The 16,796-nt window shown below is 47.7% G+C and overlaps 1 protein-coding gene across 1 annotated transcript in view; it reads right to left on the bottom strand.

Moving 5' to 3' along the window:
• The window catches only part of JMY (junction mediating and regulatory protein, p53 cofactor), a 98,111-nt gene that overhangs the window by 58,558 nt on the left and 22,757 nt on the right, over window positions 1–16,796 (bottom strand). The window lies entirely within an intron of this gene.

The following is a 16,796-nucleotide window of genomic DNA, read 5'->3' as shown; positions in this document are numbered from 1 at the left end:
ATATATTGTAAGCTCCACTGGGGCAGGGACAAGGGTTGCCACCTCTCCCGGATTTCCAGGATTCTCCCAGTTTTGATGGCAACCCTCCAGGCGGCTTTTCTAGTCTCCCTAAAAAAGCCTCCAGACCTCCACATAGCCACTCCCAGAGCTGCCTTGTATGACAGATGTGCTCGCGAGATGATGGGGTCATCATCTCGAGAGTCTTTGCCTGCAGGCCTGCCCACCGCTGGTGTCTGGTGATCGTGTAGGCTGCCGGTGCCATGTAAGTCTCCAAGTCCTGCCAGCTGCCCTGCCCAGCGAGTGCCACAAAGGCAGTAATTACTCAGGTAAAGTAATCCATCAATGATGACATGCATTAATATAATAAATGTAACAATAGGCACTACATGTCTGTATTACGGATGCCACACCCACTTTTCTTAATAGGCCATGCCCATTTTTCTGGGAGCGAGTGCACATAAGGATGGGGGTTGGGGGAATCTCCAGGAATCAATGATGAGTGAGGTGGCAACCCTAGCAGGGACGGATGTGAAAGTTATAATATTCTCAGTAAAGCGCTGCGGAACATGTGTGCGCTATATAAGAAACGGTTAATAAAAAAATATTTATTTGCTTGAGTGGCTCATAGACCAGAGTGACATCATAAAAACAGTCCATGAAATGATACGGAAGAACTAGCTATGCAGAAATCAGTGGTACGCATCTTCTGTGGTAGAAGCAAATACAGTACCCGAGACAATACACAACATGTACTGTATGCATTTCATATTCTGCAGCCATGGAGACACACTCTGGAGACAGGTCGACGATAATGAATGATACGCAGAGTCTTTATCAGGACCAAGCTGGCATCAGAGAGGATGTAACTCGTAGCCTGGGGTGGTATAGGATTGGAAAGTGTGTAGATGCAGCGCTAAACAGACTCCCAGAAAAGGCCTGACTGGGCAGAAGCACATTGGAACGACATCATCTACATCCCTACCAATCCTATACCAACCCTCTGGCTATGGGCTACATCATCTCTGATGCTGGATAAGTGCATTCTACAGCCGTGTTCACTGGGCACTAAAGCCGCTACCTCTTTCACCACACCTACCAACGACGAGCCGGATAAAGGGGAAGGAAATCAGGTTCAAACCTGCACAAGTTTACATCCCCCCTCCCCCCAGCAGAAACCCACTCAGACCTCCGTGTCCAGGACCCCTACCTCAAAGCAAACCCCACTAGCCTCCCACCCCCCAAGTTTTGGGCCTCTTTCCTGACCATGTGACTATGTGACCATGGGGTCATGCAAGCAGACAACTGCATCGCCTACAAAGAAGCCCAGAAATCGCTGTAGGAAGACGGATATCCTGCCCTTGACATTGTGAAATGGCAACTCACCAATGGTTTACATCTTGTGGTAAACCCTATATATTCACTCTTGTGAAGTCTTCTCTTGATTGTTGACTTGACACATATACACCTACCTCCTAGAGAGTGTACTTGATCTGGTCAACTGTTGTGAAGGGGCTTTTCTTCACCAGGGAAGTAATTCTTCTGTCATCCACCACAATTGTTTTCTGTGGTCTTCTGGTTCTTTTGGTGTTGCTGAGCTCTCCGGTGCGTTCTTTCTTTTTAAGAATGTTCCAAACAGTTGATTTGGCCACACCCAATGTTTTTGCTATCTCTCTGATGGGTTCGTTTTGATTTTTCAGCCTAATGATGGCTTGCTTCACTGATAGTGACAGCTCTTTGGATCTCATATTGAGAGTCGACAGCAACAGATTCCAAATGCAAATGTCACACCTGGAATCTACTCCAGACTTTTGACCTGCTTAATTGATGATGAGATAACGAGGGAATAGCCCACACCTGTCCATGAAATAGCTTTTGTGTCGATTGTCCCATTACTTTTGGACCCTTAAAAAGTGGTAGGCACATATAGAAACCATTGTAATTCCTATGCCGTTCACCTGATTTGGATGTAAATACCCTCAAATTAAAGCTGAAAGTCTGCAGTTAAAGAATATCGTGTTTGGTTTATTTCAAATCCATTGTGGTGGTATACAGAGCCCAAAATATGAGAATTGTGTCGCTGTCCCAATATTTATTTACACCTGACTAAGTTTGTCCCTGTAGCACAGCTGATGCTGATATTTCTCCTACTCAATCCACCTGTGTGTGTGGCCGACCTGCGGATATGATTGCCACAGAAGCCATTGAATATTTAATCCCAAGTGAGATGGTGGATTGGTAACTGTGCATGCATACACTTTACCAATCAGTAAATCAGTGATACAGTACATGTACCCCAGCCTGCACACAGTCAGATGGATTGTTTGAGTCCAGACATGCTACGCCCAATTACTATCTCATACGGAAGTGTTTCTAATAACTGTATAACCTCCTGTGAATATGATGGGGGAGAGTCAATTGTTTAATGGGCGCCTGCCGGCAGCAGTGCCGTTGTGGCAGAGATATATTCTATGAATATTAGATTCCTGCAAAGTGAATCTAATAGAATCAGATGGATTAATTCAGTTCCATTACAATGAATCATTTAGTGCTGGCAAACCATCACATCAATCAGAGTAACCACTGCTTAGCGTCAGTCATATATAGAGTAAAAAACAACTATCTGGAAACTATTGTGTGAATTCATAATCCTATCGATTATCGAACAACTGCGCATGGAATGTAGCGCGCATGCGTGAGTACAAATAGCAGGATTAGCTAATCGCAATCCCTTCACAATTTAATGGGCAGGAAGTCCTCATTTGGGGGTGTAAACATGCGATTTCCTGGGGGTGCCAGAAAAAACACAGGCGGGCTCAGGAGTTTCAAATGGGAGGGCGTGTGTCCATCAGTCTGTCTGTCTCATAGTTGTCGTGTTTGAGTGGGAAAATCATTTGATAGGGAGTGAATTGACATGGAGCGTGTTTACACTCTGTCTGGGCGGTGGCCAAACACTCGCAGTTATCTGCAAATTTACAGATCAACAATCAACTCTGAATCGCCCCATGAAGACGATTCATTGTATGCTTGGTACAAACAGAGACTAGCACGAAGTAGATATAAAAAAAAAAAGTGAAGACCGTTAATAATTACCAGTCTGTGTCATTTTCTACATATTACTAGAAAATAATAGGGTTGCTTCCATATAGGAGAAATATTACTTGCATTGTCTCTCTTCGTTACTGCTGCAAATCCTAAAGCTGGGAACACAGTAGACAAGATTTTAATGATTTGGCAGATTCTGACTGTTCGGAACGACTAACTGTTGAAATCATCCACTGCACTGTGTCAGTGACGACGCACACTCCCGTGCTTTGTAAGAAACATCCTCCATCGGCCCAACACGCAGGATGCTGGAGGACATCGCTACCAAGAGTCATGCTGTGGAATGCAGCATAGTCACCAGTGCACCAATGCTGCCGACACTGGCAAGTATGTATGCACTTCCTGATGCCAGGTCCCGTCTACCACGATGGCTCTGGACACACAGGTCATCTAGTGTGTACCCAGCTTAATCAAAATAGAACACGTAAAAGGGAAAAATTAAATTAAGTCTTTTTAAAACATTATTTTGTATAAATGTGTCATTGCTAGAACACTGAGTTGTATATCTTTCCTTGTTTTGTTTGCTCAGTTATGTGAACACACTTTGTAAAGCAGGGGTGGCCAGACTTTTGTAAACCGGGATCTACTTTTTGTACACTTACTTACCAATGATCTACCGGCATCCCCATGTGCAAAATATCCCAAACCCCAGCGCAAAACACACCTTACACATTATGCCACACAGAATGATGCAAAATTCTGTTATTCGGTGGGAGGGAGTCTCTTCAAAAGTGTAAGTACTTGTTACTGCCTGTGATGGCATTTTGTACAACATATTATGGGGATGAGGGCAAGCAGCAGCAGAGACAGTGAGGCTGGGTTGATGGAGATAAAAGGTGACCAGGGAGGCTGGGGTGACCGGGAGATATATTGTGACTTGGGAGGCGGAGATAGCGGGTGACTGGGGAAGCTGGGGTGATAGAGATAGCGGGTGACCAGGGAGGCTGGGGTTACCGGGAGATATATTGTGACTTGGGAGGCGGAGATAGTGGGTGACTGGGGAAGCTGGGGTTATAGAGATAGCGGGTGACCAGGGAGGCTGGGGTGACCGGGAGATATATTGTGACTTGGGAGGCGGAGATAGCGGGTGACTGGGGAAGCTGGGGTGATAGAGATAGCGGGTGACCAGGGAGGCTGGGGTGACCGGGAGATATATTGTGACTTGGGAGGCGGAGATAGCGGGTGACTGGGGAAGCTGGGGTTATAGAGATAGCGGGTGACCAGGGAGGCTGGGGTGACCGGGAGATATATTGTGACTTGGGAGGCGGAGATAGCGGGTGACTGGGGAAGCTGGGGTGATGAAAGGAATATATATGTGTGGGTTTGTGTATGTATATAATTATCAGCACTCAAGGCTTATTCTCAGGTAGAAATAACACGCACAGACCAGGATGATCAACGTTTCATTTTCATTCCTAGTCCTGGAGATAGATAGACCTTGCAGTTCCTCTTCCCTGCCTGGGGTGTTGCTGTCTGTAAATGACTCAGAACCAATAAATAATATTTATTGCGCTACTGTCTTTATAAATTAAAATAATGCTGTGTACACACGGGGGCGATAGGGGCTATAATCACTGGGAATATGGTCGCAGGCGACCATATTGCCAGTGATTGGAGTGCGCACCAGCGATAAATCGCCGGGTGCGCGCTGCCGTTTTCTGCCCTATTGTAATCGCTGCAAGCTCCTGCGACCAGCTAATTACCTCTGCAGCTCCCCCGGCAGAGATCCTTTTCATCAGCGACCATCTCTGGTCGCTGATGCAAAGGAGACACTGGGCAATATATTGCTCAGGAATATATTGCTAGCAATATATTGCTGGGCAATATATCTCCCCCCGTGTGTAGGGGGCTTAAAAGTTGAAAACAGGTATTCCCCTGCAACCACAAATCCAGGATTACGCAGCATTGAATAGGAACCCGTCGCTATTTCCCCCGTCAGGAATAGGGGCGGAACATTGAATACCCCCCAATATCTCATCCTTAGGATCAGTTATGTCATAATGGATGGTATTCACTTCTGTCACAATTTGACTAAGATATTGGACATAGATAACTTGAATTGGTCCTGGACCCCCAACCCAGGGCACCCCTGCAAGTCCTCCAAGGTACCCCAGGGTGCCACGGCACACAGTTTGGGAACGTCTGCATTAGGGCCTGAAAATGAAAATTATCAATTGGTCTAGTTGTGTTAACTGGAAAATAAAATAAAAACTAAATTTAGACAAATAAATGGAAAAACATACAAAGCAATTTGCACCTGATCGTATTGGATTATATAGCAAAAAGGTTTCTTTCACTCAGCAAAAAGGTCTACCACAGTGCACAAACATATATAGAGTAACACACTGGAACATGGGCTTGTTACATTACAATAGGAATAAAGGGTACAAATCAGGAATTACTGTAAGGCAGCGTTTCCCTTCCATATTTATACACCTACACTGAATAGTTTCAGAGTGTTATGAAAGCTTCATTTCACAAGATGTAAAAGAATTTTAATTCAATATGCCATTCTCGCAGTCTTGCCCATGTTGTCGGTTTGCATCAAACGGAAATGAGATACAAGACATCAAAGGAAATAACTACATGACACAACTGGGGCAATCCAAACAAGGCATATATAGTGTGTGTGTATTTATAAAATATATAGGTCTAGTGTCCGTGTGACTCCGAAACACTGCCATCTGTTGGAAGCAAGTGAAACTACATCTACCAGCTTTCAAAGCATTAGCTCTGAGCAGGCTTATTAGTATATAAATATATATAACAAAAAAAACAAATCTCCTATATTACGCTAATAAATGGTTGCTCTTAACACTGAGCTCTCTACTAGTAAGAACTCGAAAAACTAACAGTAGTGTTATAAGCGCCCTTGAGTGTCAAGTTTTTTTTATATTTCAACCTTCATAGAATTTAACAGCAATTTAGGAATTAGTAAAACATTTATTAAAAATTATAATAAAAATACAGTTTACAAGTGTCTTGATTAATTCTCTCTTAATGGCTGTTTAACATTCGTAGATGCAGTACCAGATGCGACCCGATCGCTTATACCTATTTTGACAAATTCCCCAAATGTAACTCAAAGGGTTAACAATGGGCCTTTGCTGCTGTACTTGGATGTGGTAGTGGGTGGCTGAATACAAAAATCTTAGTCCAGGGAGAAATTGGTGCCAAGTTGCGGTGCCGCTGCAGGCGTTTCCACGCCCTTGTAATGGCAACTTGCCTTCCTGTCTAACTGAACTGACCCTTACGAGTAAATGTAGTTAGATTGGCCACAAATTTAAAGATTAGCATTCCAATTAGTTAGCTGGACAAAACTATAATCTTTAGACGTGTGACAGGTAACTAATGGTGAACATTTACAAAGGAATTCTATTGTTTATCACCCTTGATCTCTGGTCTAAAGTGACAGTTGATTGCGAGGCAATATTTAATTGATGCTGCGCTGATCACGCTCATTGCGGTCGGGTTTCGCTGCATAAAGCAGCTAAACCCAACAAACGTCCAGTTTGAAAGCTAAAACTGATCCCAATTTGCTCCTTTCAGGTCGCTATGCCCAGGGGTTGCGAGCTCAAATGCAAGTGCCAGCAGCCGATCGTACCCTAACAGAACAACAATTTAATAGCTCCATTGGATGCCATCTGCTGGCTGCCACCTCGCTAACAACTGAATTGTTAGGGTTGAACATATTTCCCTGGAAAAAAAAAAAAAAAAAAAACTTCCCTGTGTTCTATATTTGCATGAAAGCATTTCTGTGGGAGACATGGAGATTGTTTATAGGGAGTAACAGTCAGGAGTTGTCCTTAAATATCCCTTCTACTCCCAGCCTCCCTATCCATGTCTGGAAACACAGCTCTCTCATACATGGATGGTTAGTGATGCAGATGGAGGTATACAGGGGGAGGACAGGGAATCTTGTCGGACATGGGAAGGCTTTATTTAAATGCTGTCTATAGTAGTGCCAAACAAAAATGTACATATTTTTATCTAGCTCATTATTATCATAAGGCAAAGCTACAAACATAAGCAAAACTGACAGCCATCAATACGGTAAGGGAATTCAATTACGCACTAAGTGCTGCAGCTGTGCACATACTGTAGTACGAGGGAAACTTTGAGACGCTGGTAGGGTGCTATGGCCGTATTCAATTGAAATCAGGTGTTGGCAATTTTTTTTTACTTTTTTTTGGGCTATCTAATTTAGACGCCTGAAAAAAATGTATTTCCAGGGAAACCTGTGTGTTTTTGCTAGAGAAGCAGCTCTATTTTCTTTATGAAAAAGGGCTGTTTTTGGGGATGTGAAACAAAACCCCTGATAAGTGACAGCATGTAATAATTGCACTATAGCTTAAATGTAATTAACCTAAACTTTTGTGCTAAAGTTGCTCCATGAGAGTCAATTTACTAAGGTGGGAGTTCTGTTGAAAATGGGATGTTTCCTATAGCAACCAATCAGATTTTACTTATTTATTTAGCACTTTCTAGAAGACAATAGATAGAATCTGATTGTTGCAATAGGCAAATTTGCATCTTGAATAGAACTCCCATTTTAGCAAAATTACCCCTAAAATACCAGAGGAAAGCACTCAATTAACGGGTTACACCGTCTAAAATGTAACCTTTGTTGGATATGTAATGAGATAAAATAAGGAATTTGGTACTTACCGGTAATTCCCTTTCTCCGAGGCAGCAGGGGACACTGCAGTCTACACGTGTGGGATAGTGTGGGTGCATTGGAGGAGTCGGCACTTTAAGAAATTTGAATACAGCTGGCTCCTCCCCCCGCTATCCCCCAGCAGACTCCAGTCTTAGAAACTGTGACCGAGAGAGGATAGGGGCCAGGGCTCGATCCCTGGAACAGAGGAGACACTTCGCAGAAGAGAAAAGATTAGCAAGAATAACTCATAACAAGAACTCACAACTTGCAATCGGCAAACATTCAATGTTAAAGTAAAACAACTTGTAAGATGGCAGGAATAAAGCGCAGGGAGGGCGTGCAGTGTCCCCTGCTGCCTCGGAGAAAGGGAATTACCGGTAAGTACCAAATTCCTTATTTCTCCTCCCAGCAGCAGGGGACACTGCAGTCTACATGTGTGGGATAGTACCAAAGCACTAAACCCGGGAGGGAGAGCGCTGAGAATCCTGCAAAACAGCTCTGCCGAATGATGCCTCCTCACTGGCAAAGCTGTCAAACTTATAGAACTTGGCAAAGGTGCTAGCACCCACCCAAGTGGCCGCCCTACAAACCTGTGTGAGCGAAACACCTCTGGCCGCAGCCCACGAAGTGCTTACGGCCCTTGTTGAATGGGCGGAAATCCCTAAAGGAAGGACTTGGTTAGCCCTAGCGTAGGCCTCCTTGATTGTGAGGCACAACCACCTAGCCAGCGTCTGCTTGGACGCCGGCCAACCCTTCTTTCCTGCTCCATACAACACGAAAAGACTATCCGTCTTTTCTCCACGATGCCGTTCTGGAAACGTAGATACGCAGAGCGCGCACCACGTCCAAGGACTTCATATCTCGTGAAAGGGCTGGAACCACAATAGGCTGGTTCACGTGGAACGCCGAAACCACCTTCGGAAGGAAACCCTGGCGAGTTCTGAGTTCCGCCCTGTCCTTGTGGAAAACCAGAAACGGGGAACGACAGGAAAGAGCCCCAAGCTCCGACACCCTGCGGGCCGAAGCCAGCGCCATCAACATGACCGTCTTCCACGTCAAAAACCTTAGATCCACCGAATCTAAGGGCTCAAAAGTATCAGATCTTAGGAATTTCAGAACCAACTCCAAATCCCATGGCTCTGAAGGCGGAACGAAGGGAGACTGTATACGAACAACCCCTTTTAAGAAGGTCTGTACCTCCGGAATTAGAGCCAGCCTTCTGTGAAAAAACACCGATAGGGCAGACACCTGGACCTTCAAAGACGCCAGTCTGAGACCCTTCTCTAAACCCGATTGTAAGAACTCCAACAAACGGGAAAGATGAAACACTGCCCTTGGTACCGATCTAGCTTCGCACCAGGCTATGTAGGATTTCCAAATCCTGTGATAATGAGAAGCGGTCACCTCCTTCCTAGCCTTCAGCATAGTTGGAACTACAGACTGCGGTATTCCACGTCTCCTTAACAAGTCGGCTTCAACAGCCACGCCGTTAAACGTAGAGACTCTAAGCCGGGGTAGATGAATGGTCCTTGTTGTAGAAGATCCTGTCTGAGTGGGAGACGCCACTGCACATCCGCTTGAAGAAGCTTGAGGTCCGAATACCAGGCCCGTCTCGGCCAGTCCGTGGCAATCAGAATTACTGAAGCGGACCCTCTTTTTATGCGCTTGAGCACTCTTGCTATGAGTGGAAACGCATATATCAGCTGGAAATCCCATGGGATGGAGAATGCATCCCCCGCCAGAGCTTCCGGATCCCGAGACCTAGCACAATACCGAGGTACCTTCCGATTCAACCTGGAGGCCATCAAATCCATCTGAGGCATGCCCCACCGGACCGTCAACTGATGAAAAACCTCCGGATGAAGGGCCCACTCTCCCGGGTGGAAGTCCTGTCTGCTCAGATAATCCGCCTGCCAATTCTCCACGCCCGGCAGAAACACCGCAGAGAATCGGGGGACAAACGCCTCGGCCCATTCCAAGATAGGACGCACCTCGCGCATGGCCGCACGACTTTTGGTTCCTCCCTGTCGATTTATGTATGCGACCGCAGTCGCATTGTCCGACTGGACTCTTACCGGACGTCCCCTGAGCAAGTTGTGTGCTTGACCCAAAGCCAACCTGATTGCTCTTAATTCCAGGACATTTATCGGAAGACTTGCCTCCTGGGCCGACCACCGCCCCTGAAAAGTCTGGTTGAGAACAAAAGCTCCCCAGCCCCTGAGGCTGGCGTCGGTGGTCAGTATCGTCCAACTGCATGGACTGAAACTCCGGCCCTGGAGTAAATTGGGAGTGTGAAGCCACCATTGAAGTGACTGACGAGCTGCTCTTGACAGGGTAATCTTCCCGTGTATCTGTAGATGCGACCCTGACCACTGTGACAGTAGGTTCCATTGGAACGTTCTGGTATGAAATCTGCCGTACGAGATGGCCTCGAAAGAGGCTACCATCATCCCCAGCATCTTGGTGCACAACAGGATCGAAACTCTGCCGGGAGCTAGGACCTGTCGTACCTTTGACTGCAGCGCCGCGATCTTGTCCACTGGAAGAAATACCGCCTCCTGCGCCGTATCCAGAATAAGGCCCAGAAATTGAAGCCTCTGTGTTGGATTGAGCTGAGATTTGCCGAAGTTCAAGATCCAACCATTTTGGACCAGAAAAGAACATGTGGCCAGAGCGTCTGCTATCAATTTGTCCTGAGAAGAAGCCTTTATCAAGAGATCGTCCAGGTACGAGATGATCGTTATCCCCTGTAACCTGAGTACCGCCACCATGCAGGCCATGATCTTGGTAAAGACCCTGGGAGCGGACGACAGGCCGAAGGGCAGAGCCCTGAACTGGAAATGAGAAGCCTGCATTGCGAACCTTAGAAACCTCTGGTGAGGTTCCCAAATAGGGACGTGCAAATAGGCGTCCTTTATGTCTAGCGACATAAGATATTCTCCCGGTTCCAGTGATGCAATCACGGACCGTATGGACTCCATCTTGAACCTGTTGTAACAGATGTATTGATTTAAATCCTTGAGGTTTAGGATAGGCCTTACGGAGCCGTCCGGTTTGGGGACTACGAACACATTGGAGTAAAACCCCTGTCCCCTCTGATGTTCTGGCACCGGTATTATTACAGAAGCGTCCAAAAGCTTTTGAACTGAATCCTGTAAGGCCTTTCTTGTCTGATCCAGCTTTGGAAGGCCCATTGGAAAGAATCTTACTGGAGGTGGCGCTGAAAATTGAAGTCTGTATCCCTGTGTAATAATTTGCAAGACCCACTCGTCCCTGCAGTGAGTCTCCCAAACCTGAGGGAACAACAACAGACGAGCGCCCACCCTGGACTCTCCCACTAGAGCCGGAAGACCGTCATGCCACGGTCTTGTCGGAAGCCTTGGGCTCCTGGCGATGTGCTGGGGCAGCAGCGGCCGCTGCTGTTCCCGCCCCTCTACCTCTGCGACCTCTAAAGGCCGTAAAACCTCCTCTGGGCCTGCCTCTAAAGGCAGAGGAGCCTCGAAAGGACCGAAAGGACTGAGTGAGGGACCGCCTCTTAGGTGGAGGAGCGGCTGTAGGTAAGAATGTAGACTTACCCCCCGTGGCCTGGGAGATAAGTTTATCGAGCTCTGGCCCGAAAAGCATATCCCCTGTGAACGGCAAGGCTTCAACGGCTTTTTTAATTTCAGCCTCAGCCTGCCATGACCTCAACCAGACCGACCGTCTGGCCACCACAGCTGACGCAGAAATTCTGGCTCCTAGAGTCGAAATGTCTGCCGCTGCCTCACCTATGTAAGTTGAAGCATCCCTGATGCCTTCCGCCATAGGCAACAAATCTGCCACAGGCATATTTTGCTCCAGACCAGCCACAAGCTCAGCAGCCCATTGCTCCATAGCCCTGGCCACCCAAGCAGAGGCCAAAGCAGGACGCAAAAGGACCCCTGCCGTGGAATAAATGGTCTTTAGTGAGCAATCTAAACGCCTATCCTGCGCCTCTTTCAAAGAGGCCACCCCGGGGACAGGCAGAGTGGCTCGCTTAGATAGCCTGGATAGCGAGATATCCGGAGTGGGAGGAGTCTCCCACTTGGCCCTGGATTCAGGAGAGAAAGGATATAGTGTCCTTAGGCGAGCTGACACCTGGAATTTCCTATCCGGACATTTCCATATAGAGAGGAGAGGAGAGTCTAATTCCTCCGAATCCGGAAAACACAACTCCTGTCTTTGAGAGCGTCCAAAAATGGACACCTGGGGAGTAACCTCAGGCTGCTCTAATTTCAGAGTGGACCTAACAGCTCTAATAAGCCCCTCCACACCCTGTGATTCATCCTCCCCTACATCCAAGGGTTGGATATCCTCCACAGGGGGAAGAACCTCTCCTTCCTCTATAATATAATCCTCATGGTCTGAATCATCAGCCAAAAACAGAGAGGGCATAGCCTTTCTTTTAATTACAGCAGCAGCCGAAGGTCTCTTAGCAGGACCTGCCATAGACTGAGTTAAAGAGTCCACTGACTGAATTAAGGATTGAGCCCAAGCAGGCTCTGCAGAGGTCAATCTAGAAAGCTGAGTCTGAAACACCTCTCTATCCTTCCTAGAGGCAGCCATTTCAGCATTCAGATTAGACAGCAATGATTGCAGCACCTCTGAGGAAACAGCAGCTGCCTGCACAGGTGCTGCAGGAGCAGCAGTAATTTGAGAAGCCCTATAGCAAATCTCACAGAGGGAACACCCTCTAACATGTTGTGTGTATTGCTGCTTACAGCTCTTGCAGGAATAAACCTTCAAAGCAGCCTTAGATGAAGTTGCTTTTCCTGCCATCCTGCCCAGTAAATGTAACAATACTGACAGACACACAACACCAGTCACACAAGAAACACCCCAAAATACAGCCCAACAGCAGGGAAATACCCAGTAAAGTAGCCCTGAAGTCTGGCTGTCACACCAGGGGACTCAGTCGACAAGACTGAGACCTCTGGTGGGGACCTGGACCGGTACCTGAACCGGGGAGGTTGGAGAGGACCCCTGCGCATGAACTGCGCGACAGTGCACCCAGAGCCAATAAGCAGTCAGAGGTAAAAGTACAACCAGATTTATTATGCAGAAGGTTGTAACGGTACAGGCAGTAAAGTATGCAGGAGAAATGACAGTTCATGCAGATTGCAATACTTTACAGGGATGATGAATTGTGGAATCGATGGTGGAACATCGGATGGATATCGGATATGGAGACTGTGGGTCCGGAATGACGGACGGAAGATAGGAGCTTGACTGTGGGTCCGGAATGACGGACGGAAGCTTGACTGTGGGTCCGGAGTGTTGGACTATCGATGGTGGAACATCGGAGATGGATGATGCTGGAGCATCGGAGGACCAGAGTCCTGGAGCTAGGCTGGATCGCTAGGCAGACGAGGCAGGCTCACAGGTGATGGAATAACCTGGACTTCAACAGGAGATGGAATAACCTGGAATACACTGCAGCATGGAAGACAACACCAGCAGAGAGAGACACTTGCACGGAGACAAGGACAGCTGACCATATACAGGAGACAACTGAAGCACTAGCATTGATCTGAGAGCTCCCAGCATACTTATACCCACTGGGTGGCCAGGATTGGCCGGGCAGGTATGACTGGGAGATCAGATCACACAGGATTGGACGGGAATGACATGTGACTGGGAAAACATGGCAGCCCCCATGTCAGGCTATGGCGGGGAAGTATGTTTGTGCACACCATGCTGGATACTGGGAGCAATGGCGGCGGACAGGTGGATTGCCGTGCACTGAGCACTGTCACTGGGGACAAGGAGAGCGGTGCGCCGCGCAGCCGCGGATTCAGCAGCGCTGAGCAGACTGGAGGATGGCAGCGGTGATGGCGCACGGCAGACAGGACGCCGGCAGGGGTGACGTCTGGACCGCAAGCTGAACCTGCGGAGGCACTTAGCCGGTAAGAAAGTCTGTCTGAGAGCTCGGATCGTGACAGCACCCCCCCCTTTAAGGGTGGCCCCAGGACACCTTTTAGGCTTGCGGGGAAACTTGGAGTGGAACGCCCGGATGAGTCTGGGAGCATGGACATCGATGGCATTGGTCCATGATCGTTCTTCGGGGCCGTAGCCCTTCCAATCGATCAGATATTGCAGACGACCATATCGGATGCGAGAGTCCAAGATCTTACTGACCTCATATTCAGTTCCACGCTGGGTGCAAACCTTAGGAGCCTTGGGGAGCTTGGAATGAAAGCGATTCAAGACCAGCGGCTTGAGCAGCGAAATGTGGAATGTAGCTGGCACTTTCAAATAGGGCGGCAATTTAAGCTTGTAAGCTACTGGATTGACGACTCGCTCAACTGGGAAAGGACCAATATATCGGGGAGCGAACTTCATCGATGGCACTCTCAATCGAAGATTCTTGGTTGACAACCAGACACGATCTCCGGGACGGAGGGCTGGCACAGCTCTGCGTTTCCTGTCGGCAAATTTTTTGTACCTGCTTGAAGCCTTCAGGAGTGAAGAACGAATAAGCTTCCAGGATTTGACGAATTGCCGGATGGTCGTGTCGACCGCTGGAACAGAGGACACAGGTTGCAGAGTGAAGTCAGGAACTCGAGGATGAAACCCATAGTTGGCAAGGAATGGAGTGACATTAGATGAAGAATGATATTGGTTATTATGGCAGAACTCTGCCCATGGAAGGAGTTGAGCCCAGTCATCTTGGGAAGAAGAGACATATGTGCGGAGAAATGCTTCAAGGTCCTGATTCACCCTCTCCGTTTGGCCATTGGTTTGAGGGTGGTAGGCTGTGGAAAACTTTAGCTTGATTTGAAGCAGGGAGCACAGGCTTCGCCAGAATTTGGCTACGAATTGGACTCCTCTATCGGAGATGATTTCGAGAGGCAGTCCATGAAGCTTGAATATCTCTTTGACGAAGAGCTGGGACAGCTTGGAAGCTGACGGAAGACCGGTGAGGGGAACGAAGTGAGCCATCTTGGTGAACCGATCAACAATCACCCAGATGGTGGTGAACTTGTCAGACTCTGGAAGATCAGTTACAAAGTCCATAGAAATATGCGTCCAAGGACGATGTGGCACTGACAGTGGCATCAATTGCCCAGGAGGAGACTGACGACTGGTCTTGTGCTGAGCACATTTAGCACAAGAGGAAACAAAGTCCTGTACATCCTGTTTGAGGGACGGCCACCAGTAGGACCTGGTGATAAACTCGTAAGTTTTCTGAATGCCTGCATGGCCAGCGAATTTTGAAGAATGCGCCCAACAGAGCAACTTCTTTCTTAGAGCTGGCTTTACATATCTTTTCCCTGTAGGGGGCGTGAGATTTGAAACTCTCGTTGCGGAGAATGCCACTGGATCAATAATAAAGTGTTGATGTGTGGACTTAGACTCACTTTCTTGCTCCCATGAGCGGGAAAGGGCATCAGCTTTTCGGTTTTGTGTCCCTGGACAGAACGACAGCTTGAAACGGAACCTGGAAAAGAAAAGTGTCCATCTGGCTTGACGGGGATTTAAACATTGAGCAGACTTGAGATACAGAAGATTCTTGTGGTCTGTGATAATTGTGATCTCATGAACAGCGCCCTCTAGAAGATATCTCCACTCTTCTAATGCCAACTTGATGGCGAGAAGCTCTTGGTCACCGATGGCATAGTTACGCTCTGCAGGCAGGAACTTACGGGAGTAGAACCCACAGGGATGAAGACGACCATCGGGCGCTTTCTGCGAGAGGACTGCCCCAACACCCACGGAGGAGGCATCAACCTCGAGAATAAAGGGCAAGGTGGTATCAGGTTGTCTTAAAACAGGAGCGGAAGTGAACCTCTGTTTCAACAGATGGAAGGCTTTGATGGCTTCTGCCGGCCACTTCGCTGGATTAGACCCCTTTTTAGTCAAGGCAGTGATGGGAGCCACAATAGAAGAGAAGTTACGAATGAATTTTCTGTAATAATTGGCAAAACCCAGGAAACGTTGAATACCTTTCAGCGAAGAGGGAATTGGCCAATCTTGGATGGCTTGCAGTTTTCCTGGATCCATTTGAAGACCGGAACCGGAGACAATGTACCCTAGGAAGGGTATAGACTTCACCTCGAAGACACACTTCTCCAGTTTACAGTAGAGATGATTAGCTCGCAGCCGGGACAGAACCTCTTTGACCCAATAACGATGTTCTGTGATGTTATTGGCGTAGATTAAAATGTCATCGAGATATACAACTACATGACTGTACAGAATGTCCCGAAAGATCTCATTGACATAGTGCTGGAACACGGCTGGGGCATTGCTGAGCCCAAAGGGCATGACGAGGTACTCATAGTGGCCGTCTCTGGTGTTAAACGCCGTCTTCCACTCGTCGCCCTCTCGTATGCGGATGAGATTGTATGCTCCTCTCAAATCGAGTTTTGTAAAGATGGTTGCACCGCTGACACGGTCAAACAGCTCGGTGATGAGAGGCAACGGATATCGGTTCTTTACTGTAATGTCATTGAGGCCGCGATAATCAATGCAGGGACGTAGGCCTCCATCCTTTTTTTTGACGAAGAAGAATCCTGCGCCAGCAGGAGAAGTCGAAGGACGGATGAATCCCTTTGCCAGATTTTCCTTGATGTAACTGGTCATGGCTTGAGTCTCTGGAAGAGAGAGAGGATAGGTTCTACCTCTGGGTGGTTCTTTGCCTGGGATAAGTTCAATAGGGCAATCCCACGGTCTGTGAGGAGGTAGAACATCAGCGCCAGACTTGCTGAATACATCTGAGTACTCTTGGTAGGGAAGAGGCGGAAGGTCTGCTGCATCGGCTGAAGAATGACGAGCTGGGAGTACCTTTTGGAGACAGGTACCGGAGCAGGAAGGATCCCAGGAAAGGATTTCAGATGTCTTCCAATCAAGACGGGGATTGTGAAGACGGAGCCAGGGTAAACCCAGAACCAGAGAATGAGTGGCTCGGGGTAAAACCAGGAAGGACAAAAGTTCAGTGTGCAGGACTCCCACTTTTACTGTAAGTGGCAAAGTTCTGCGGGAGACTGTCGCATCAGGAATCCTACTGCCATCC

Source organism: Crinia signifera, chromosome 1, assembly GCF_055691185.1.
Source record: "Crinia signifera chromosome 1, ASM5569118v1, whole genome shotgun sequence".
Classification (NCBI taxonomy): Eukaryota; Metazoa; Chordata; class Amphibia; order Anura; family Myobatrachidae; genus Crinia; species Crinia signifera.
Note: the sequence above shows the minus strand (reverse complement) of the source record. Positions and strands in the feature narration are given on the sequence as shown.